The sequence below is a fragment of the Cavia porcellus genome, unplaced genomic scaffold, assembly GCF_034190915.1.
Source record: "Cavia porcellus strain 051 isolate PalLab524CR breed Dunkin Hartley unplaced genomic scaffold, mCavPor4.1 scaffold_28, whole genome shotgun sequence".
Taxonomy (NCBI): Eukaryota; Metazoa; Chordata; class Mammalia; order Rodentia; family Caviidae; genus Cavia; species Cavia porcellus.
In genome coordinates this window covers 15376888-15402647 of record NW_026947511.1, presented here as the reverse complement: position 1 = coordinate 15402647, position 25760 = coordinate 15376888, and the positions used below count along the sequence as shown (strand labels likewise).

The following is a 25760-nucleotide window of genomic DNA, read 5'->3' as shown; positions in this document are numbered from 1 at the left end:
CTGTCTGGCTAGATCTCATGGAATATCAGATAAGTGAACTAACACAGATACAGTATACTGATATAGCTACTTAATGTATCAATAAAGTGTCCTTTTTCCCTGACCCAGTGAATTATGTTTTTTTTTAATTTTTATTTTATTTTATTTTTTTTACCAATGCCCATGAACCTTAAGCAGATTAACTTGCTATCTTTGAAGCTGGATAAAATCTCATACACGTCATCATTTCTGAAAGTGTTGCTTGCCATTGGAGATGCTGTAGTCTTAGTGATGACTACAATCATAGTTTCCATGAGTTTTGCTTTTGTGATAAAGTTTAAATGATTTGTCAACTGAATAGCTACAAACAAGTATTTAGGATTCTATGCAGAGGACAGAATTTCCAGAAGGCCAGCATAAATTAAAGAAAATTCCTAAATAAGGATATAACAATATCGAGGTTTATTTTGCTTAGAGAAAGAAAGAAAAAAATAGCAGTTTAAGGTATTTTCTGTGGTATAGAAATGCATGTTGTAAAAAAGAGACTTATTTATGGAATTTCAGCCTAAAGTAAGGTCTAAACCATCAGTGATACTATAAGACTAAGTGGAAAGCCTAAGGGTTAGATATCCAAAGGTCTCAGAAAATTCTGCTATCACTACATCTGCTTCTACTACCAAAAAAAAAAAAAAAAAGGGCTTTGTTACATAATCAGATGGGAGACTGACACTTGTATGTACTGGAATTACAATGAGCACTGTATTATTTAGGTAAGAGTCTCACAAATTGTCCTGGATAATTGACCTGGAAAATCATGAACATCCTTCAGTATTTGAAGAGAAAAGAATTACTTTTTCTGTGACAAAGTTTAGTATACTTTTAGAGACACTTCTTATTTGTATATTTTGTCAGAAGATAACATAAATCATATATTTAAAATTTTCAGTCTGGAGAACATTAAGGAATATTATTCACATTTGTATAAGATTAAAACCTGAAAGACATGGAATAGCTGTAAGGTTATGGGAAAATAACTTTAATAAATAAGAGTATTTCTATAGGACTTGAGTTGCATGACCGTTCAAATGATGGTCTGTGATGAAAACAAATAGACAATTTAATCCGCATTCAAGGGAATACGGAACATATTAATCTACCAGTTTAAAGTAAGAAGTTATCTATGAAACAAAACAAAAGATAACATTAGGACAAAAGATCACAAGGAATGAAAAAGAATAGGTTTTAAGAGACTGTAATTTTTACACAATGATAAAACTAACAATTTATGTGATCAGTGCAAAATCATTCAGTGAATAGGAGATATTGGGATCTCCTCAGTGGAGTTCTCCATAGTGCTTTAAACTGATTTTCTTAGATTTGAGAATGATCATAGTAAAGCATAAAGAGATCATTTGGTTTGATTTCCAGTATGTATAATATATATAAAACAGATTTAGTCTAGGAGCAAAGGGAGAAAATTCAAATTCTAAAATATTGATAGCAAAACAGAAAATGATTAATCTGACCATCATCAAATTAATAGTTATTCGATTCTGTGAGTTAAAGATTTTGTCTGTGGACACACTTGAATTAATAACTGAGTGTAAAATCATGTGCTTATTCAGAGCACTGTCTACTGACAAAGTGACAGAAACTAGTTAAGTAAAAGATGTCGGCAGAGGAATATCTGTAATAAATAGTATTGGCTTATCTTGTGATAGCCTAGAAAGAAAGACTTGAGAAAAAAATTTCTAGCAGAGATTGTGGTCCTCATAGTGACTAGAAATGCAATTTTTGTTTTACCCACTTACATGAAATTCACTGTTTTATGTTTAGAACAATTTTACTAAAATTACATAGTTTATGTCATATAAACTAGGTTTATAGGAGCACTCAGAGGGTTAAACTGTGACATAATGTTTATTTTCTCTTTTATATTATATCTAACTGAATGAAAATTGTTTTCCTAGTGTTTTAATACCATTATTGCTTTTATCTTCATCTCTAGATTATATTTATATAATATTGTGCTTTGTCTTTCTCATAAAAACTCATTGAATCTAAAACACTATTAATTTGATCAACAACTTCAGTTTTTTATCCTGAGTTATTTTCCATATGCTCAGCAAGTTCTTATAAATCAGAGTTGTTACTTTAGAAACCTGTCTTCTATTTTCTAAAATGGTTACTGCATGTAAGACAATTAACAAGGTTTAAAAAAAGTGTGCAATTGTGCTATTTTTGCCCTTGTTGAAAGAAGAATTTTCTTGGAAAATACTTATTAAATGGTCTTTAAAATCAGGGATGCTATCACTGTTTTTTCTATTAATAGCATTGTATTCTTCACATTTTGTAAAGGAACCCCCATAGGCATAAAACCCTCATCTTAGCTAAGTTTATTTCTATCATGGTATATTGATGTTCATTTCATTATTTCTAATTAGTAAGAATTTAGGAGTGAATATTATTCAAAGAGTAGGATGAATTTAGAAAAGAACACAGGGTAAAAGGTAGAGCTTCTACAAAGTACAAGAAAATAAAAATAGAAAATTAAGAGACACATGACAAAGATGGGAGTCAGTTCATCAAGAAAGGACAACAGAGAGCCTGTATTTATCTGTATGGAGGTGATGATGACTATGGTTGGATTTTAGGTACAACTCTGAATATTCCCTGACTGTGGTTTATCAGTCAGATACTCATGTGAGTTGAGATGTTGAATTATCTAAGGAGGAAAAAACAACATTGAAAAAGAGTAACAATTCAAAATATAGTACAATAAGAGAAAAATCCAAAACCAACTCAAATATTCTCATTAGAGGATCTTTCAGTTTGAGATCTATGGGTACATGTGACAACTGAAATATTTTTCTTCTGCTGAATACTTAGAATTTTACCATGCTAGGTATTTCATGGCAGAAAACAATGTGAGGAAATTTCTTCTGATTTTACTACCTTGATGTTTGATAGGACTTTAAGTTACCACACAATTGTGACTTAAATGTGAGGGTGGAACACTGGCAGAAAAGAAGACATTTTTCTGATTAATAATCTATGTGTATTAAAAATTCAGACAAGATAGGTAAAATACCAAAATTTATGAACTGAATAAAACAAGAATATATAAATAATATAAACATTAAAATCAAAATAGATTTCCAAACTGGGCAACGTATTAATTTAGACCAAACAATTGTCTTGCCACAGAAAAGTGTGCTTTGGTCCTTGTAACAAGGACACGCAGACACATACAGCTTGGCATTTTAAGACGTATTGAACCAATTCCAGCAGTTGCATATGGATCCAAATCAGTGTGATGTCCCCTGGAATTTCTAGGTCAGGGAGCAAAAAGTGATGGCTCCAGTATTTCTAAAACCTTGCAAAATATTTAGATTCTCAAAAATGATTCTCTCATGTGAACACAGTATCTCTGTGGCAATTTACTTTTTGTCAGTAAATCACTAAGACTCAAAACAGGCCTCCCTCAATTTTTTAACATTTTATAGTTATGTTTACTACTATCTGATCTTTTAAATCGAATAGGTTTTCTCTATTGTATTAAATTTTCAAAACATCATTACAGTTTTTGTATGCATTTTTTACATAACTCAAAATTGTGTTGAATAGGTCTTCAGGGATTACTGAAACTTCAATACACCCTCCTCCAAAAGCCCCAAAATGTACAGTGACTTGAGGTCATCGGTTTTTCTGAAATCTCATCTTCATGAAATTTGCCTTTGTGACAAGACAATTTAAAAGACATTTCAAAATACATAGCATTTTTATGAAAAGATTATATTTAAAAATTTGTCAGTTATTTTCATATTTGGATTCATATTTGAAATAGTAGTTGATAACTCTTTTAGGTTTAGTTTGTATGAGTTCCATCAGGGATTAAGGATATACCTATCACAAACCAATCAATTTAAGACATGTATCTGCCACCTTTATCTCTTTGTACTATGTACTGTGTACTATGAGACACCACAGTGGTCTCCAGCCTGCTGTAGGCTTAATTTCTCTTTTTCTTGCCCAAGAGATTTCCTGTTGATTCCCAGAGGAAATACTGGTTTGGCAAGGCCTTATGAATGAATAAACCATGAGGTTTACAAATGCTACTGTTAGATGAAACTGTGACGGAAGATGAAGAGCTGATAGGTAACATTCTCTGTGAAAGAAGGTTCTAAAAAAACATTTTATATGTTTCTTGAGTGTCAGAGGGATTGACCTATTAGTAATTCCTATTTTACACTGAATTAATGCTGCATGCTTGATTGAATCCTCTCCTCCTCTACTGAGCTCACATCACACGTCTCAATCATTCTCTCCTCCTAGGTTCATTCTTCATGAATTGGAATGACATAGGTCACAGTCTTCCATCCCTATTTTTGTTATTATTTTATTTCCTCTAGATCATTTTATCTCAAAGTAACCCTGGTCTCTGGTCTTCTCAACTCCTTGAAAATCTAGACTCATATATACAACTGTGTATGCACACATCCACATGATTTATAACAGCTGCGTGTCTTTCTCAAGCAAAGTCAATTCTTTTTTCCTCTCTTCTCCTACCAAAGTTTTGTTTTCCTTCCATTTTCTTCCAGAAAATGACTCATAATCCACCCCAAAACACAGGAAAAAAAGAAAACTTTTTATATTAGCTGAACTGATACTTTTTCCTTTGAAATTTCTTTAAAATCACACACACATACATATAAATATACATGTATATAAGCATATAGCTAACTTTTCTGTATTATTTTGTTGTATACCACAATTAAACCACAGACCCTTATTTGAAACATAATTATTTCATAAGTCATTTGTAAATACTATCACTTGAAGGCTGATTTTGAAACACAGTCTTTCTATTTTAGCATCACATTTGATGATTTCAGTTCTAGTCAACTCTGGTGCAAAATGAATGAGGCACTGTCTTTCCCTGAACATGAAACATCTCCTTGCTTGTTATATCTAGCTGTAGGTAAAGTGTAATCAAACTATGTGGTGCTTGTTTACATGTAAAAATGTATTATAATAAGGTTACATTGTCTTAACCCCCCCCAAATTTTCCCATTGTTTTAGACACATACTATCATTTTGCCACTGTGTGAGTCTTCTTTCATGAGTATATTGATTAAATACAATGTGTGCCATCAAATGAAAAGACTGATTCATAAAACCACTTTGGCATTGATATAATGGATCAAAACTGTCTGTTACATTTGTGTGTTCTTTAAATTTGAAGAATGAATTTTAGAAACAACGGAGGTTAAAAGCAGAATATGTCTACTGAGAGAAAGGGAACTTCTGTCTGAGAGAGAGACAGAAGGGGTTGTGAGTGGGTTGCCAAAGACGCTGTTTTTTCTAGGGACTTTTAGAGCAAAACCACAATATGAGACAGACCTAAGATGGGGAAAACATGAGAACTCAAGGTGGATATGAGGTAGGACAAAACTAGGATCAGTCAATAAGATTAGCTGCATAGTTAAAATTGATTAGAGCAGGGACATATGGGGAAGTGAGTCCCACAGAAAAGGGGCATGAATATACAACAGAACCTTTGGCTGAAGGAGGTTGGGTTAGTGACTCCTGGCTTCCTCAGGATGCTAGAGACCTATTTAGAGCATCAATCTTTAGGATGTGGATGTATTTGTTTGATCCTTTGTCTTGAGGTCTGGCCCACAGTGGGAGGTGTCTGTCTCCCCCACAGTTGAAAGGTATCTTCTGCACTGGTTCTAGCCCTGTCTGATTTCCTAGAATATTTCTGTCTAACTCAGTTGCCTGTAACAGTGTCACCACATTTATATTATTCACCAGATTTTATACCATGTGACTTTGAGTTCTTCCTCTAGGTCACAATGACAATGAAAAGTAAATATCATGAGTTGATGTAGGCTTTCACGGCAACAAAACTAAAGATACTCATGACAGAACTGCTTTAGACAGTGGCAAAAAAAAAAAAAAAAAAGGTTTAGGAGTGTTCAAAGTAGCAGAGAGTATTTTGAAGGTGACCAATAGCAATGAAAGCTTTAGTACTATTTTTTCAATTTAAACTTTCACTGTATATTTTGATCACACTTCATCAGCTACTTATGTAAGTCAACTAGCAGCTGTGTTAATTGTTGATTATTGTAGTAGGTACCAGTGTTTATATTCCAGCACTGTGGCTATTTTATTTACTAATAGCCTGCAATATAAGAGTAGTAATAGCAACTTGAATATTTCAAAGAGAATTCAAACTATAAAGCGCTTATTTTAAATGAAAAGGTAAAGATTCTGAGTAATTTAAGGAAAAAAAACTTTTATACTTTATTGAGATTGCTAAGGTTTATGATAAGAAGTCTGTCCATGGAATAGTGAAAAAGGAAAGGGAAATTTATGTTAGATCTGTTGTCACATACAACACTGCAAAGACTGTGGTTGCATTGCGCTATAGGACTAGTTACAGTACAAAGGGGTTAAACTGTAAGGTTTGGCACTATGCACATCTTGGGAATCGACTGTGAGTCTCAGAATGCACTCTCACAGATAGAGGGAGATGATTCACCATATTAGGCTATCATCTACATCACAGTGTTGTGTAGCTTCACAGTTGGTTTTTAAATGACTTGCTTCTAAGGCATCCCCTGAAAATCTGTTAATATCACAAAATTTTAAGCCATATCCCTGAACTACTGAATTAGAGTTTGTATTTCAGAAGACTTTCTAGGGTTAAGAAACCATGTTGACTTTGTCAAGAACTATTATAAAATTGAAATTTATAATTTGAATTACAGAGGTATCACCTGGAGTGCTTTTAAAAATACTAACTGTTGAGTCCCACATTCACTGATTCAAATGCAGTTCAGGTTAGGAACTGTGAACAAGGCAAGTGGCTCACCCGCTAATCATTACCGTTTCTGGGTTGCTCACCTCTCTCCCTCTGGAGTTGGATTCAAGGTTCTTCTTATCCCCCCACCAAAAAAAAAAAAAAAAAAAAAAAAAAAAAAAGAATTGGATGGGACAAACTAAAAATGGTGCCAAAAGTTTATTTGAAAAGTGAAAGGTGAAGGAGTATGAGAGAAACCAATTCTGAAAAGTGACCTTGGGCAGAACAAGAGAAAATAAGATAAAAATAAAAATACATGCTATGTCTTAAAAATGCAGCATGAGCTATTGTGAGAAGTCAGTGGAGCAAAGCCTTCTTGGTGTCTGTGTCCTTTGTACTGTCTAAAACCAGAGGAAACCCTTCAGAATTTCCATACATGGATCCTGAAAGGTGGTGCAAGAATCCTGTGTCTCATGCGGATGTCAGGTCTAGACCATCCTATGGAAAACCTGAGAAGTCCACAGGTACGTCTTTGGGAATTCCTTGGACATGTGTTCTAGGATTTTGTATTTAACAAGTCATGCAGATCTGCCCAGCCATATTTTCCATAACTTAATCTGTTTTAGAACCAACATGAGGGAATTTAAGTCCTCTCATTTAGACTTAGTGGAGAGCAAGAACTCAGAATAAACCCAAACAGAGTCCTAACAGGGCAGTCATCTAGACACTAACCTTTTCAATTTAATTGGTTCTTACACTGAAGGGCAAGGTAAGGAAATGAAGTAGTGATTCACCACTGTGTACCTAAAGAACCCAGAATTTTGTCTTGAACTAAATTTCATCCCTAAGTCAGCTATAATTGCTCTGTGGCTTGGTTTTAACACATGCTTGATAGCATTACCTCAACTCTATTCTCTGATGATGGTCACTGAGATATGAATTTTTCTCCTCTCCAGAAAGTTGTGGTCCTTTATTCTCCTATAAGCCATAACCTTATAGGGAAAGCTGTTTGATCATAAAGCTTCTTGTTACATCTTTTTCCAAGGAAACTGAACTCTGCAAGCCCTGCATTTACATAAGAGAAGGAGACTCATGGTGCATTTTTCAAGCACTGAGACTCACAGCATACATCTTATTCTGTTCTTGCTTGGACAGATTCAATTGAGTGCTTGTCTTACCAACTGAGATGAAAAACAAAACAAAAAACCAGATTGACCTCTTTAGAATAACTGATATATATTATCCTGCTACAGTGTTTTTTTGACTCCTCTTCATGGTGAATCTCTTCTGGTTTGTTTTTCCCTGTTAAATTTTATTGTTTAAAAGAGGCTTTACAAATTTACTTCTTTATCTCAGTTGAATCATTTTCTGTTGTCAGAAATTGATGTTCTTCTAGACTTATTCTTGAGTTTGAATAGTGAGAAAGGCTGTTTTTGTTCCCCCAGGAAATCAAGGTTCAAATGGGGACACTTCCAGAATTCAATTGAGCAAGCTATTCACATCCCTTAGGAAACAGGAGGACTTTGTTTTCTTCAAAGCCTGAGACACACGCTTTAGGCCATAGTATCTAGTCTATGATTGGAGGACCTTTGTTTTTCTTTGGCTTATGTGTCATAACATTGTGTACTTCTATTAAAAATAGAGACTGATTACTTTTTACTTTTTAAAAAGCCTGCAGATATTAAAGTTTGTAAGACTTAGTGGCAGATCCTACTGCATATAATAAGAAGTTGCAGAACAAAACAGCACAAATTATAGTTTTAAACTAGCTAAAAGATAGTGTAGTAGGGCCTTGTAAGGGCCTAATATTTTCTTCATTGTCACGTTATGACCGAGACCATGTAACAAAAGTGTATTAAGAAGAGTGAAACATAACAAATTTAATAAATTTTACATGACACAAAGACTTCAGAATTACACCAATAGTAAATAACATACCTGGTTATCATAGAGACTGTGCAAAGGCCTTCCAAAGAAATACAGAAAGCTGGACATTTTCATGCTGGTTTTGATGAAGTGAATAATTGGAAGATAAAAGTGATATCATCTAACATGTAGGCCTGTTTTCTGATTTTTACTTCTGTTCTTGTGTTTTAAAAGATAAAGTCATCCTTTTCTTCTAGAAATAGGAGGTTCTTCTGCAGTGAGGATCTTTTACCCTGTTATCAACATCAGATAATTCTTCTGCTTATTCTTCAGATAACAGCCAGACCTCGTGGGGTACTCCTAGCACTGCGGAGGCCATGACAGAAGGATCTCCGTCAGTTCAAGGCTAGCGTGGACAATACAGTGAGACCCTGTCTCAAAAAACAACCCCCCCCCCACAAAATATTCTTCAAATAGGAAGCAAGGTGTCAGATTTTTGAGTACCGTGTCCTATGACTCATCATTGTTGCTGTGGTTTGGGTAGAGTTTGAGAGGATCCCATAAAAGTCCATATGGTGGAAGATTGCCATATTGGAAGCTTTTAAGTTTGAGACCTTATGAGACCTGATTTAGTCACTCAAGGCACTGAGTGCTTTAGAAAGAATTAAAGCAAGTATAGAACTGTGAGTTAATTGTGGAGAAATAACTACCAAATAAAAGCCTAACTGATCTAGGAGAAAGGTACTCCCAACCTACTTGATGTCTGGTATGAGTTCATGTTCTGTAAAATCAAAACCCGAATTTCAGTTACAGCAGAGGTTTAGAGCATAATTATATTTATTGAGAGAAAGGAACTTCTGTCTGAGAGACAAACAGAAGGAGTCTGAGTGGCTTTTCAAGGATCATATCTTTTTTAAGGTTTTGATAGAGCAAAACCACAAGGTGAGGCGGGTCCAAGGGAAAAATGGAAAAGCATAAGGTTAGCATGAAGTGGGTCAGAACTATGGTTAACCAATAAGATTATGCATGTACTTGCTCAGGTAAAACTGATTAAGTCAGGAACAAATGGGAAAGCCAGTCATGTAGCAAGCAGGCATGGATATAGAAAAAGGGTTCTTGCTATAGGGTGTTGGAATAGTGATTCCTCTGGCTTGCTCAAGGTGATAGTAACTATTTATAATATTAATGCCTGGTATTTATCCTTGGGAACTATATGAGTGCATTTGTTTTGTCTTTTGTCTCGAGGCCTGGCCCACAGAATAGGTGCCTGTCTCCCCCATAGTTGCAAGGTATCTGATCTTTTCCTTCAAAGGCCCAGCGCTATTTAACTGCCTACAGTTTTTTCTCAAACTTAGCTGCCTATAACATAGCTTCACAATACCACTTTAGGTTTTAGGTATTAATTTTAGATAAATACAAACATTCAATCTGCTTGTATCTATTAATGTAAGATGTTACTAACAGAGGAAATAAGGCACGTAGTTGTACAGCAGATTGGTTTGCCATCACTGCATTATTCTGAAATGTTCTAAAATATTTTATTACTAAAAATATATATGTACTATGTATAGTATTAGTATTCACATATTATTATATTGTATGAGTATTCATATACCTAATAATTTTTAATGCAGTATCGAGAAAAATACAGTGAAATAGTCATTTGGAATAAGCAGTGTTTTTTTTTTTTAAGTTTTTATTTTAAGGAAAAAAAACAGTATAAGGGTACAAGTAATACAGAATTATAAAAAAAAAGGTAAGAAATCACTAGTTAATACATTACATATTGTCATCTTAGAAATAGTTGTTCAAGTACATGATTAAAGCATACAAAGTGGACATTCAAACAGTGAGATTGCAAACAATTGTGTTCAATGATCCAACAAAAACTCAGTAGTATGGTCATCTATCTTAACACACCTAAACAGACTTGTGGTTGTATCCTTGAGAGCACTTTTTTTTTTCCTCTCTTTTTTACAAAAAAAATTTACACATTTTAAGTTTTATTAATCCCATAGTTCTTAATACTTTTTTTGGAAGAGAATAAAACCAAATATGACAAAACAAAGCAGTCATTCAAAATAAAGTATACACATAGCACATGATGTAAAAACAGAATACACATTATCAACAATGGTTACCATAATGCCTTTTGCTTTCTTAAAAACAATTGCCTATATCATTAAGTATAATAAAATTGAACAAAACAGTACAGAACAAGACCAATAAAATCTAAACATTGGAAACATTACAGGACTTCAGAAGAAGATAATAGTCAAACCAATGAGCATCACAATGAACCTTATTGCCTTCAAAGTAGTTGCCTATACTCTCAAACTTGATACTATCAAACAGAATGGAACAGAGTCTAATAAGTCAAAACAAGATAGGGGGAGTAATACAGGGCTTCCAATCAAGTTGAAAGGAAATCAAAAAAGTTACTATAATATATCCTGCTAATTTTTTTTGTTTTTTTCCCTTAATAAAAAATAAAAAAAAATAATTTTGTAATGAATAAGGGAGAGATTGACATAAAAGAGGACATAACAACATAACAATACAGGTCAAAGCATGAAAATTTCAGCAACCTAGTTCTTCACAACAAATAAACTGACTTAATAGTAGTTACCACTGTGTCTCTTTCCTTGAAATATTTGAATATAACTTCATGTACTGTAGCATCAAACATATCAAGACAGCGTGAAACCATTCAAGTGGATGAAAGTATTACAAGGTATTTAGAACCAGCTAATGGAAAACACACAATGGTTTCTATATTATATCTTTGCCTATAAATATTTTTGTTTATACTATCACATATAATAAAATCCAGTAAGATACAACATGATAAAACCAATGGAGACAGAAGAGCAACAGTTTTGTGGGACTTCAAAACAAGATGATATTAAATCAGCACTAGCTGATTATGATCAAGACTATTATGATGTCTTGTTTTCTTCAAAATAAGGCTATTATGATGTCTTGTTTTCTTCAAAACAAGACTATTATGATGTCTTGTTTTCTTCAAAATAGATGTTCGTTTCATCACAGGGAATAATATCAAGCAGCCCTGAATAAGGTCATTCCAATTAATGAGTGAAAACTTTATAAGGCTTCAAATCCACATAATGGTGAATCATGATTACCACATACTTTTATATATTTGAATCATTTCTTATACTAGGGAAACTATTTGGTATTCATATATGTGAGTTTGATTTTTTTCACTTATGAGTATTTGTCTCAAGCTGTGCCCATTTATTTATAAATATCTCAATGTGATCCTACTTTATAGCTGAGTAGTACTCCATTGTATAAAAATACCACAACTTTTTTTATCCATTCCTCAGTTGATGGACACTTGGGTTGCTTGCAAGATCCAACAATTACAAATTGTGCTGCTATAAACATAGGTGCACATATATCACTGTGGTATGATGTTTTCAGTTCTTCTGGGAATATGCCTAGAAGTGGAATAGCTGGAACAAATGGGACTTCCAATCCCAGCTTTTTGAGAAATCTCCAGACTGACCTCCACAATGGTTGTACACACGCACCAACAGTGCAGGAGAGTTCCTTTTTCCCCAAAGCCTCTTCAGCATTTGTTGTTGTTAGTTTTCTTGATCCTGTCCATTCTTTAAGGAGTTAGAAGGAATCTCAGTGTGGTTTCAATTTGCGTTTCTCTAATGAGTCCTGATGATGAATATTTTTTCAAGTATTTATTTGCCATTTGTATTCCTTCATCTGAGAAGTGTGTATTCATCTCAGATGCCCATTTTTGGATAGGATCTTTGGATTTTGGGGTCTGATTTTTTAATTTTTTTATATATTTAGAAAGAAGTCCCTTGTCTGAGGGAGAGTTAACTAAAATTTTTTTCCCAGTTTTTGGGTTTTTTTCACTATGCTGGATTTTTTTTTTTGACATGCACAAACATTTTAATAAGAGGTAGTCCCAGTTATTGATTCTGGGAAGTATTTCTCGTGCGGTTTGAGTCCTGTTCATGAATTCTCTATCTACCCCTATGTCTTCAAGGTTTCTACCCCATTTGTCTTCCAATATATTTAGTGTTTCTGTTTTAATATTCAGATCTTTGATCCATTTAGATTTTAACTTAGTACATGGTGATAGGCATGGGTCTAGTTTTAGTTTTTGGCATGTGGAGAGCCAGGTTTTCCAACACCATTTATTAAAGATGCTGTCATTCTTCCAGTGAACATGTTTAGTCCCTGTATCAAAAATAAGGTGGTGAGTGTGTTTGTAGTTGTGGTTGTGTCTTCTAATCAATTTCATTTGTCTTTGATTCTGTTTATATTCCAGTACCATGTTGATTTTGCTACAGTTGCTTTGTAGTATAACTTCAAGGCAGGGATTGTGATGCCTCCTGCCTTGCCTTTTCTGTTTAGAATAGTCTTTGCTATTCTAGGTCTCTTCTGGTTCCAGATGATTTTGAGGAGTGTTTCTCTAGATTTTTAAGATATGTTAGTGGTATATTTATTGGGATTGCTTTGAATCTGTATAGCAGTTTTGGGAGAATGGCCATTTTCAGAATATTTATTATTGTATCCATGAACAAGGGATGTCTTTCCACTTTGTGAGATCCTCTTAAATTTCTTCTTTCAGTGTATTATAGTTTTCCTTGTATAGGTCTTTCACTTCTTTCATAGGAGTAATTCATGAATATTTCATTTTTTGGTTGCTAGTGTAGATGAGGCTTCTCTTATTTCTCTCTCTGTGATTTTGTTATCATTATATAGTTGATTTTTGAGTATCGATTTTGTATCCAGCCTCATTGCTGAGTTTATTTATTATATCTAGGTGTCTTTCAATGCAGATTTTGGTATCTTCTATGTAAAGTATCATGTCATCCACAAATAATGATAATTTAACTTCTTCTCTTCCTATCTTTACCCCTTTTATTTCTCTGTCTAATTGCTCTGGCTAGTTTTTTTTTTTTTTTTTCAGATGTAATCCAGTACTATATCAAATAGGAGCGGTGATAAGGGACACCCTTGTCTTGTGCCTGATTTTAAGGTAAAGGCCTTCAGTTTTTGGCCATTTAGTATGAAACTGGCTGTGGTTTATCGTTGATGGCCTTTATTATATTAAGGTAAGACCATTTATTCCAATGTTCTGTAAGCTTCTTAGCATTGCATTAGTACTGGACCCTTTCAAAAGCTTTTTCTGCATCTATAAAAATGATCATGTGATTCTTACTTTAGACTTTATTGATATGGTGGATTATATTTATTGATTTATGTATGTTGAACCATCCCTGCATGCCTGAGATGAATCCCACGTGGTCATGCTGTATAATCTTGATGATTTGCTGCATCATATTTGCCAATATTTTATTGAGGATTTTTGCATCTGTGTTCATTAGAGAGATTGGTCTATAGTTCTCTTTTTTAGTTGAGTCTTTCTCAGGTTTTGGTATTAGAGTATTATTTGCTTCTAGGAATGACTTAGGAAGGATTGCTTCCCTTTCAATTACATTGAAGAGTTTGAGGAGCATCGGCATTAGGTCTTCTTTGTATTTCTTGTAGAATTCTGCAGTGACTCCATCGGGGCCTGGGCTCTTCTTTGTAGGTAAGGACTTAATTACTTTTTCAATTTCATTAATAGAGATTGGGTTATTCAGCAGTTTTACATCCTCTTTATCTAGCTTTGGTATGTTTGGTAGTTTTGGTATGTTTAGTTTCATATGTTTCTAGGAATCTGTCTATTTCTTCTGTGTTATCAAACCTTTGAGAGTAGATGCTGTAGTCAGGGGTTGTACACAGAGAACAACTAGGATTAGGACATGAAGTTTATAATATTTCTATAATGGTCACCAAAAGTTGACATGGGAAAATGCAGAAAATCTATTCGCAACACCAGAGACACAGATTATTTAGTCAAGAGCCTAAACCCCACAGCAATGCCCCACATGAGTCCATACAAAAACCCAGAGCTCAGGAAAATGCCTCCCACGAGTCCAACTGGAGGTCCAGAGCCCACAAGAAGGACTCATGCCAGTCTTTTATGGATCTGTGCGGGGAAGGCCAAAAGGTCAGTGGTGGAAGCCAGAAAGTCTATGCCATCAGGATGAAGGAGCTGTGCTAGTGGGATGAGGGTTCTACACGGGAGCCTAGAAGTCACACTCACAACAAAGAGCAGAGCTAGCCTAAAGGCACCACAGCTGTCCTCAGCGACACGGAGCCCCGAGCTCTTCCGAAGACAAGCACAGTCAGGTATGTGCCAGGAAGCAGCATGAGGAGTTCATCATGGAGATCAAGCAGCACATGTCTTCCCCTGCAGAGTCAGGAAGCAATGCTCCATGTGAGGACCTTTTGGTCCTTCTCCAGGAGAACCAACAGCTCAGACAGCAGCTCGTAGGAGAACCCACCTACAGTGCCTCTTTAATGCCTCCATCCTTTCCTACACCTCCCTTCTTCTCCACCTATTTATCCTGGCAACCTTCCTCAGGTGCATCTTCTTGCAATGCATGCAGATGTAATCCAGCTGGCTTTAAGTTGTCCACCAGTTCTCAAGCCATAACAGTAGAGGTTTTCAAAATAGGTGTCAATGCTCTCCTGTATTTCTGTAGAGTCTGTAGTGATTTCACCTTTTTCACTTCTTATTGCATTAATTTGAGTTTTTTCTTCCCTTTTAAAAATAAGGTTGGCTAGGAGCTTATCAATTTTATTTATTCTTTCAAAGAACCAACTCTTTGATTCAATGATTCTTTGGATTGTTTTCTTAGTCTCTATTCCGTTGATTTCTGCTCTGATTTTTATAATTTCCTCTCTTCTTTTGGCTTTGGGCTTGACTTGCTCTACTTTTTCTAGGTTTTTGAGGTGTAGCATCAAGTTATTTATTTACATTTGTTCTGTTTTCCTGATGTGGAAACTCAGTGAAATAAATTTTCCTCTGAGGATGGCTTTCATTGCATCCCATGGATTCCAGTAAGTTGTACCTGTATTTTCATTTTCTTGTAGATGTTGTTTAATTTTTCTTTAATTTCCCCTGTGACCCACTGATTACTCAAGAGTGTGTTATTCAGTTTCCATGTGTTTGTGGGATATTTGCAGTACCTTTTATCATTAATTTCTAATTTCAAAGTGCTATGATCCGATAACATGCAAGGGATAATTTCAACTCTTTTGTATATGTATATATATATATATATATATATATATATATATATATATATTCTGTGAGGTAATAGATGGTCTGTTTTAGAGAATGACCCATGTACTGCTGAGAAGAATGTGTATTCTGATGTTGTTGGATAGAACACTATGTATATGTTTATCAAGTCCATTTGTTCACAGGTGTGATTCAATTATGTTATTTCTTTGCTGATTTTCTGTCTGCTTGATCTGTCCCTTGGTGTCAATGGTGTATTAAGGTCTCCTGTTATAATTGTGTTACTGATAATTTGATTTTTCATTTCTAATAATACTTGTTTTATAATACTTGTTTTATAAAATCTGGAATTTGGTGCATATATATTTTAGATAGTTATCTCTTCCTTTTGGAGTTTTCCCCTAACGAGTATGTAGTGACCTTCTTTGTTACTTCTGATCATTATTGGTTTAAAGTTCACATTGTCTACAAACAGAATGACTACTCCTGGGCTTTTTTGGATTCCTGTTGTGTGAAGTTTTGTTTTCTATCCTTTGACTTTCAGTCTGTGAGTATCCTACTGGAGTAGATGGGTTTCCTGTAAACAGCATATGGTTGGATTTTGTTTCTTGATCCATTCTGCCAGTCTGTTTCTTTTAATTGGTACATTGAGACCATTTACATTAATGGTAATAATTGTTATATGTTGGCTTATTGTTGACATGTTATCTTTCTGCTGTTGCATTTTTATCTGTCTGTTCTGTTTAACTATCTGCTTTGCTTAATGTTTTTTTCCTTTGTGTACCTAAACTGTCTTTCAATATTTTTTGCAGGATTGGCTTGGTGATCATGGGGTTCTTCAGCAGTTCTTTGTCATGGAATTATCTTATTTCACCATTGATTTTGAATGATAGTTTTTCAGGGTACATCAGTCTAGGTTGGAAATCATTTTCCTTTAGGATCTGGAATACTTCACTCCATGCTCTTCTTGACTTTATTATTTGTGCTGAGAAGTCTGCTGTGATTCTGAAAAGTTTTCTTTTATAAGTGATCTTTCTTTTTTCTCTGACAGCTTTTAATGATCTATGCTTGTGTGGGATTTCTGGGATAGTGATTATTATATGTCTGGGTGTAGTTTTATTTTGGTTATGACTATTTGGAGTTCTATATGCTTCATGGAACCTGATGTCAGTTTCTATCTCAGGCTTGGGAAATTTTCAGCTATTACTTCTCTAAATATCCTCTTGATGTCCTTTATGTCATCCCCTTCTTTTTCATTAATCCCTATCAATCTTATGTTGTTGTGTTTTTTTTTTGCATCATCTTGCAGTTGTTCGATTTTTTTTTCCTGATTCTTTGTTATTTTTAAAAGATCTTTCCTTTTCTGTTCACTAGCTGCAATCCTGTCTTCAATGTCTGAAATTCTATTTTCACTTTCATTGAGGCGGTTTTTACAGCTTTCAGTGGAATTTTTGATTTCCTTAATATCTCTGTGCATCTGCTTTATGTATTCTTGTTTGTTTCTTATATTGCTCATCTGGGAATTCTATCTTTTTGGTTAGTTCCTCCAATTTTGTAACTGTTTTCTTTAGATATGTTCAGCATCTCTTTCATTTCTTTTATCATTTCCTCTTTTACCTGGGAGATTATTTCTAGTTTGAATTCCTTTAAAGCTTCCTGGAGTTGTTTGTTTATTTCAGTTGCTATTATGTCCGATACCCTAGGTGTATGGCACATATTTTCTTCCATATACATTGCTCCGAGGTTTCTTGGGATGGCCTGGAGGTTAGAGATTGTACTTTGGTCTTTTGTTTTGTCATTTTCCTAAATTTCTGTGTTCTAAGTGTTATCCGAAAGCTTCCTCAGGGTCTGTTGGAAATCCACTTCTATACCCACAGCCTCTAGGACTCTGGCATCCAGTCCCCTCAGGCCTCTGGGCCTCTGGAATTTGTGGTGCTCACCTGCTTGCTTAGAACTCCACAGTGCCAAACAAGCTGTGCTCCAGGTAAAGTGGACACGCACCTGCTTACTTAGAACTCACAGTTCTCCAAGCATAGTCAGAACAAGGAGGCGTATGCAGGCGCCTCAGACCTGCCTAGCTGTTCCACTGCACCTAGAAGGTTTTAGGGTCCCAAACAATCTGGGCTCGGGGGAATGTCCTCTGGGCACTTAGCCCAGGACTCTGGGCCTCTGGAGCTGGTGGTACTCGCCTGCTTGCTTAGAAATCCAAAGTCCGCCAGACACACAGGGAGGCAGATGCAGGCATCCCAGCCCAATCTAGATATTCCACTGCACCCAGATGATGCGAGGGTCCCAAATAGGCTGGGTTCTGGGGAAAGTGGTCACCCGCTTGCTTGCTTAGAACGCCACAGTTCTTCAAGCGCAGCCAGAACCAGCACTGTTTTTTAAACAAAGTAATATTCCTAAAGTCCAAATTTGAGTAAAATAGCAATTGATAAGGTGGAATTTCTTATAATGATCATGTATAAATCAATAGTCAAACTTCTCAATAAGTTTGCTTCATTTACCTGTGCTATAAATTTATAAAGGAAAATAGTTATCCATTTGTTCATTTGTCTTAATATAAAAAAAATCTTTCTTTTGCAAATAATATTGTCAAAGTACACTATCTCTATCAGATCAAAGTACCTAATTGTTAGAGACTGCTAATAGTGCTGTTACCTGTACTGCTTATCACCAGTTACTTTCCTGAGATGAATCTTCAGACACATAGATATAAAGGAAAATATTAGCAACATGAGCAACCATTTTATTATTTTAGTGGATCATGATCAAATATTTGATTAGATATTTTTATGAATATAACGCATATAATTAAGTCATTATAATAATAAAACTGTGCTTGGTACTTTTTATTGGTTTAAAACAAAAACTATATATGAACCCATTTAAATGTACTACCTAGTTCTCATTAAAAATTATGTTTTCTATGGTCAAGAGGACAAGAATGATTCAAGCTAAATAAAAAAAGAAGCCTGAACTTACAATAACACTCTCATAACTGCAAAAGCTGAATTTCTAGCTATACCTTTTGTTTTCTCTGCATGTACTTTCTTCACTTTTCTAGTTCATTTTTATCAGGCTGACAAAACAATATGTGCATGTCTTTTTTTCAAGTAAATAACATTAAATCCCTGCTAAATCTTGTTAGGTCAGAATTGTTTTATGTGGGTCTGTTGGCTTGTAGGACAGAGAAACTTTTTAAAAAATATCTTACTCAACTGAATGTTTATTGATAGATATATTCTAGACGTCTCAGAAAACCAATTATCCTGACCATTGAGTCTGGAATCATAGACATTGTGTCATGGAGTTAGAGTTATTTGAAAGTAAGCCTCGGAAACTGTTAGAATCAAGTTAAGTAGGATTTAATTCCAGCAATTGTGCATTAATATGATTCAGTTATTCATACTAGAATAATTTCATAAATGCTATTCTCAGCTATTCTTTATGAATATATTCTTAATGATAACAGCTGTTATTAATTGAATGCTCAAAATATGCCACATACGATTCCATTATACATTAAATATATCATTAAAACTTCACTAGCTTGTGTGAGTGAGGTCCTAGTATTCCTGTGATTACTATACTGCTAGAAAATGCAATTAACTTGTCTGATACAATGTAGAAGGAAGAGTCTGGGCATAAAATATATAAACCCCTTTGATCCTGTGCTCTACTGGATCCTTATGGAATTAAGTATATTTTGAAATGACTTGCCATGTAATATTATAAGATATTTCCAATCTTATGTCAAATATTAATAAAATCTTTTAGTTTAAAAATTCAATAGAAAGCACTGTCTAAATAATATTGTAAATCCTGTTTAATTGTGTGTGTGTATTTATGAGAGAGAGAGAGAGAGAGAGAGAGAGAGAGAGAGAGAGAGAGAGAGTATGTGTATGTCTTTTTGATACAGGATTTCATTATATAGCGCAGGTTGGCTTTGAACTCACTTTGTAGCCCAGTCTGGTGTCCAACTCACAGCAATCCTTTTACTACAGCCTCCAGAGTGCTTGCATTACAGACATGCATGACCAAATCTGGCTAAAATATTAATAAAATCTATGCTAGTTGATATTATCAATAGAAAGTATAGTATAATTAATATACTGCATATAATATATGTACCTGTATGCATAGATTAAATACAAGAAAGAACTGCATTAAAAAGTTACAGTGCTTTTCTCTTGGTAGTTGAACTGAAGATGCTTATTATTTTTCTTGCTTATTTGAATAGTAAAATTTTCACCAAACTCAACACCATTGAGTATGTTATTTTATACAATTACAACAATGAAAAAAATTAAAACAAATATAATATATTGCTTTCAATCTGTTGACACCCATGGATGTATTTGGAAATAATTGCTGAATAGAACAGAGATGAGAAAGACTGTGATGTTTTCAGACTATTCATTCACCTGGTAAGCACAAGGATTAGGTTACAAATGTGTTTGTTTATTAGGTGGTTAAACATATTTTGATATTTTCATCAGTCTCATAACTTCTCATTGTTTTTATGCTGTGATGCTATTTTAGTATTCATATGAGGAAAAATAAGCAATTGTATGTTAACTTTAAGGATTTTTTATGTGTTGGTTTTTACTTTATTTGATAGATCAAAACATATCTCTATATCTTTAGGGAATGAAATCTTTCAACCATAATTCTTATAAGGCTTTGACCATATTTTATAATTACAGAAGAATTAACACAAGGTAAATAGTTTTGTTGGTTAGCCTATGAATATATTAGAATTGTGAGCTATTAATAAGGAAATATTTTAAAATTAAAGAAATCTGCATCTGTTGGCTGTGTTGGCACACACCTGTAATTCCAGCACTCAGGGAGTTGAGCAGGGGGATTGCCATGAGTTTGATACCAGGCTGACCTACAAAAGTGGGTTCCAGGCTGAGATGCACTACATAGGAAGACCCTGTCTCAAAAATAAATAAGGAAGTAAATAAATAAAATTTGGCAACTGAATTTTTCTGAAATTAAAACTACTTTGGCAAATTACAAGTTCTTTGACAAACTATGAAATGGCAATAAGTTTTAATTCATACACAAATAACAGATAGCAAATAACATATTTAACCATAAATATTTAATATTAAATAACATATTTAATATTTTAAATTAATATCCATCTTAGTGGCACTATGAATCTCAGCTCATGGACTGACTATTCCATCTCACGTATTTTTTTGCAAATACGTATGAGTAAAGTATTAGATAATAAAAATGAATGTGCAGCATAATCATTGGTCATTGATATTTGTTTATTGATTTCTGGTAAACACCGTATTTCCTCAAATGTAATAGTCTCTTTACATCAAAATCTCTACTTGTCTTATAAAGCATTTGAGCATGAGAATCACTATCTACCCTCTAAAATCTGTTCTGTAGTCTTTCTTAACAATACAGTTACAGCTCATACTCTACAATATTTCAAGGAACCATTGATTGTAGGTATGAATATGTTACTAAGTTTTTTACAAGAAATACAAAGTGAAACAATATTTGAGGATTGTAATTAGAGACTGGCCCAGATTTTTCACTGCTGTAAATTTAATTATTTTATGGGAAACTGAGGTAAGTAGGAATATTTGCTGTGATTCTGAAAAATATTCAGAATTAAACTATACATTTGCTATCAGTATTTCTTTTGTTAAGATGCATGTACTGCAGGAGTCAAATTTGTTTTTGGAGAAAAATATCACATAATGACACTATGATATTATTCTCAAAATAACGAATCTCCTTCTAACTTATATCCCTATTAATATATGAATTTTACATATTTTGAACTATATGACATTTTATCAGCATATATTTTTTGCTTTTCTGCATATTTTTGCATTTTATGTTAAATTTCCTACACTGTCTACATAATTACCTGTTCAACTGGAAAAATTATGAAAATATTTAGAAAATTTGAATAAGGTCCATAATTAATAATTACATTTAGATATTATCACTCAAATATAAATAATACTATAGTGAACATTTAAATGCCTATGTTCTGTCTATACCTTGGGCAATTTATTTAGAAGTTGTCTTTATCTCACTGGTCACACAAAAAATATTTTGCACAAAATGAGGCTGAGAATTTAAGTTCGAGAAGCTTGCAGATTTGCTATCTTCTGAGGTTTCACTTCCTGGCTCATAGATGACTAACCATTGACTTTGCCCTCACATGGCAGAACTCTGAGCTCTTCACCCATTATGAGGACACCAAGCCTGTCTTGAGCCTCCATCTCTGTGACTTTTTAAAACTCAATTTCCAGAAGACTTCTCTATAAAATAGCATAAAGCAAATTTATTCTGTTACATCATGATAAATATTGGAATTGTGTTTTCATTATCTTTCTATTTCTGTAAAAAATCCATGTGATTTCTCAAATATTATTAAAAATCCTTACTTTAGTTCTCATAAAGTGTCCCAATGAAACTACTATTAACAGTTCATGCTCTCATCCAATACATGGCTTTCATATTCATAAAATACACTGGTAACAGACTATTGCTAACTTTTAAAATATGCATTATGTAAAAACCAGCATTATTCATTCCTATCTTTAATTGGCAAACAATAAAATCACCCAGTATTTTAACTCACATCAAGAAAAAGTATGCTGCTAATGTTGTACATTTCCAGAAAAGCACTGTTCTGGACATAGTTCACAAAGAGAAACATGAAATACATTGGAAAAGGAATGTCTTTCCATGGAACAAATCTACAGTACTTAGACTGACTTATAATTCATGGCAAAGAGCGAATCTCTGATTTCTGCATAGAAAATGAATCACTGAATCTACAGCCCAGAGAGTATTCCACATGTTTAATCCTTCTGAATTTTATGAAATACACAGTATTTTTGATTTCTCACCCTTCACTTGATATTGGGTTTGTTGAAAGAAGTAACTGTTTAAATTTACCATTAGGAACTAAATCTATACTTAAAAAGAAAGAATTCCTATGAATTCTAGTCTTGGAATTAGATTTAATAAGAGGAATAGCTGTTTAGTATTGTGGAATTAGTATGTTTCTCTTGTACTTGAGAGTTACATAATCATTGAGAAATCTTTTTGTTTTAAATTTGTGGAACTCATGCTTATGTTTATCTCCTTTTCCCTTCTTCCACAGTTAAATTATTTCAGTCCCTGTAGTTTAATTTCATCTGACAACACATACTCTTACATGCTTTGTTTTTGAACACAAGCATACTAACCCAGGTTACCTCTAATTTTAACATTTGCCAATGTACATGACATAAATACTCCCACTATGAGTACATTCAGCAGTTACCATGAGTTTAAACAGTGGCCTTCAAAATATTTGAAAATTTTGGATAGGCTTTTATAAACCAATTCCAAAATGTCCCTGGGTAGAAGAAAATGCAATACCTATTCTACTCAGTCCTTATTACAGCCCACTGTTATTGAAACAATCAACCTAGTGATTAAAGCAGAAAAGTTGCAACAGCCATGGAATCTCATGTAACAGATAGAGCTTGCATTCTAGGAGAATTATAAGTGAGGATGGAACCCTGCACCAGGAAGAATAAAATGGACCAGTGTTATGAATTGAGAACTGGTGATCAACTTAATGCCAACTGGATTACATCAGCATACATTGAGAGAAGATGCTCTACCTGAGGAGGGTTGCCAGGATAAATAGGTGGAGAAGAAGGGAAGTGTTAAGGGTTGAGGCGTTAAGGAGGCATTGTGGTTCTCCTACGAGTTGCTGTCTGAGATGTTGGTTCTCCTGGAGAAGCTTTGGTGCTCACATCGAGCATTGCTTCCTGGCTCTGGAGGGGAAGACATGTGCCGCTTGGTCTCCAGGATGAACTTGTCACGCTGCTTCCTGGCATGTACCCAACTGTGCTTGTTGTCGGAGAAGATTGGGCCTTCGTGTGGCTGAGGACAGCTGTGGTGCCTTTCAGGATAGCCCTGGTCTTTGTTGTGAGTGTGATTTCTCCACTCCAGCATAGAACCCTCATCCCACTAGCACAGCTCCTTCATCCTGCTGGCATGGACTTTCTGGCTTCCACTGCTGACCCTTGGGTCTTCCCGGCAGGGATCCATAAAAGGGACTGGCTTCATTACTTCTTGTGGGCTCTGGACCTCCAGTTGGACTCGTAGGAGGCATTGTCCTGAGCTCTGGGTTTTATCTGGGCTCATGTGGGTGATTGCTGTGGGGTGTAGCCTCTTGACTAAATAATCTATGTCTTTGGTGTTGCGGATAGATTTCCTGCATTGTCCTATGTTAACTCGCGGTGACCATTATAAAAATATTATAAACTCCATGTCTAATTCTAATAGTTCTCTGTGTACAACCCCTGACTACAACAACTAGACAGGAAAAATTAATTTAGAACTCTCTTTCCTGGTGGTCAGCAAAGTTCATAGGATTTCTTATTCATTTATCCATCTGAAAATATTCTCCATTCAATAAAACATCACTCTTTCATGAATTGTTTGGGTTTCAATGAAAAATATCAAGTTGTTTCATATTTTTCTAATTTACTTTCCTGTTACTTATATAGGTAAACAAACAATATACTTCTATTTTTTTTTTTTTTAGTTGAGCTTTAACGGACAAATAATTAGTAGAAACGCTCATTTTATTATAAGCTTTGCATGTTGAACATGCCTCCTGCTAAGGTATTAAATTTTCCAAAACAACCAGATGGACTGAGAATAATCCACCAATTCTGTGTACAGAAAACAACAGAATGATGTTACACTGACTAAATTTAAAAATTAGGGCCTTTAAAAATACTTTCCCAAAATAGCAAATATGGGCACTGTATGGATGACACAAATCATTTTTCTTTATAAATATATTAGTATAGAAAAAAATAAAATCCCCCTTTGTCTTTTAAAATTCAAAAAAACAGTAATCTATGATGAAGTAAATGAAACTGAAATGCCAAGTAAACAACCTTAACTCAGCATAGGAATATAAAATTTAAAGTGAATATCCAAGGAAAATAAAAAACTTTCAATCTCAACACGTGGGAAATGAAATGAAAATAAAAATAATTGAATGAATTATTAAAACTCTTAAGACAAATATATAAATTATACATTAGAGTACACTAAAAATGCACTGAGAAAGCTGAACAGTTTAAAATTTTAGGTGCTATAATTAAAATACGAATAAAGAAGCTAAAAATAAAATTAATCGAACACCATTTAAATCTCATCAGAGTGAATTGTACTGTTTATTACACTTATACTCAAAATGTTAACATAATTTTATACGTAAATAGAAATCTTTACGTAATTCAGAAATTTATAAACCTAATCCAGGGTGATATAATGTATTTAATGTTTAAAACACTTCTACAATATAGTCGATTGAAACATTTGTGAAAAATATTTTTTTTTTCCTAAACCAAGGATCAACCCCACAGTCTCAACTTTGCCAGACAGGTGCTTATGCTCCTAACAAAATCCCTGGCCCTTGTTTATATTTTATATATCTTTATTATTTATCTACAAAATTGCTGTATATTGTACTATTTAAGAAGAGAAACTGGCATCATGTATTTCCTATATTATACGCCAAACATCTAAAGAAAGCTTCCAATTATATTACATTAACTTACCTGAAAGATGGAGAAATGTTCTGAGCGACAACTCCACCACAAGGAAGTGAGTTGAATTTTTTATTAGAAAATAAATGTTAAAAGGACAGAGTTTCTATTAAAGTAGGAGCTCTTTCTGCAGTTTGGTCTATTCATTATTCTATTTTCTATGCAAATGCTCTTTACATGTATTCATTAGCATAGAGTAATTTTATTTTTTAGTAAAGTCCAATGAATGATTCTGTTCTTTCTCTGTTTAAAGGCTTAAAAAAGCAAGAACCATTCTTCCATGTTTTGTAAACTGAGGAATATGAACTGACAAGTAATATTAAAAATTTAAGAAAATTGTTGTCTTCGATTTTGCACCTATATG

General features: G+C 34.0%; 1 protein-coding gene across 1 annotated transcript in view; it reads left to right on the top strand.

The window, feature by feature from the left end:
* Pcdh15 (protocadherin related 15) overlaps positions 1 to 25760 on the top strand; it is a 1472709-nt gene that overhangs the window by 459851 nt on the left and 987098 nt on the right. The window lies entirely within an intron of this gene.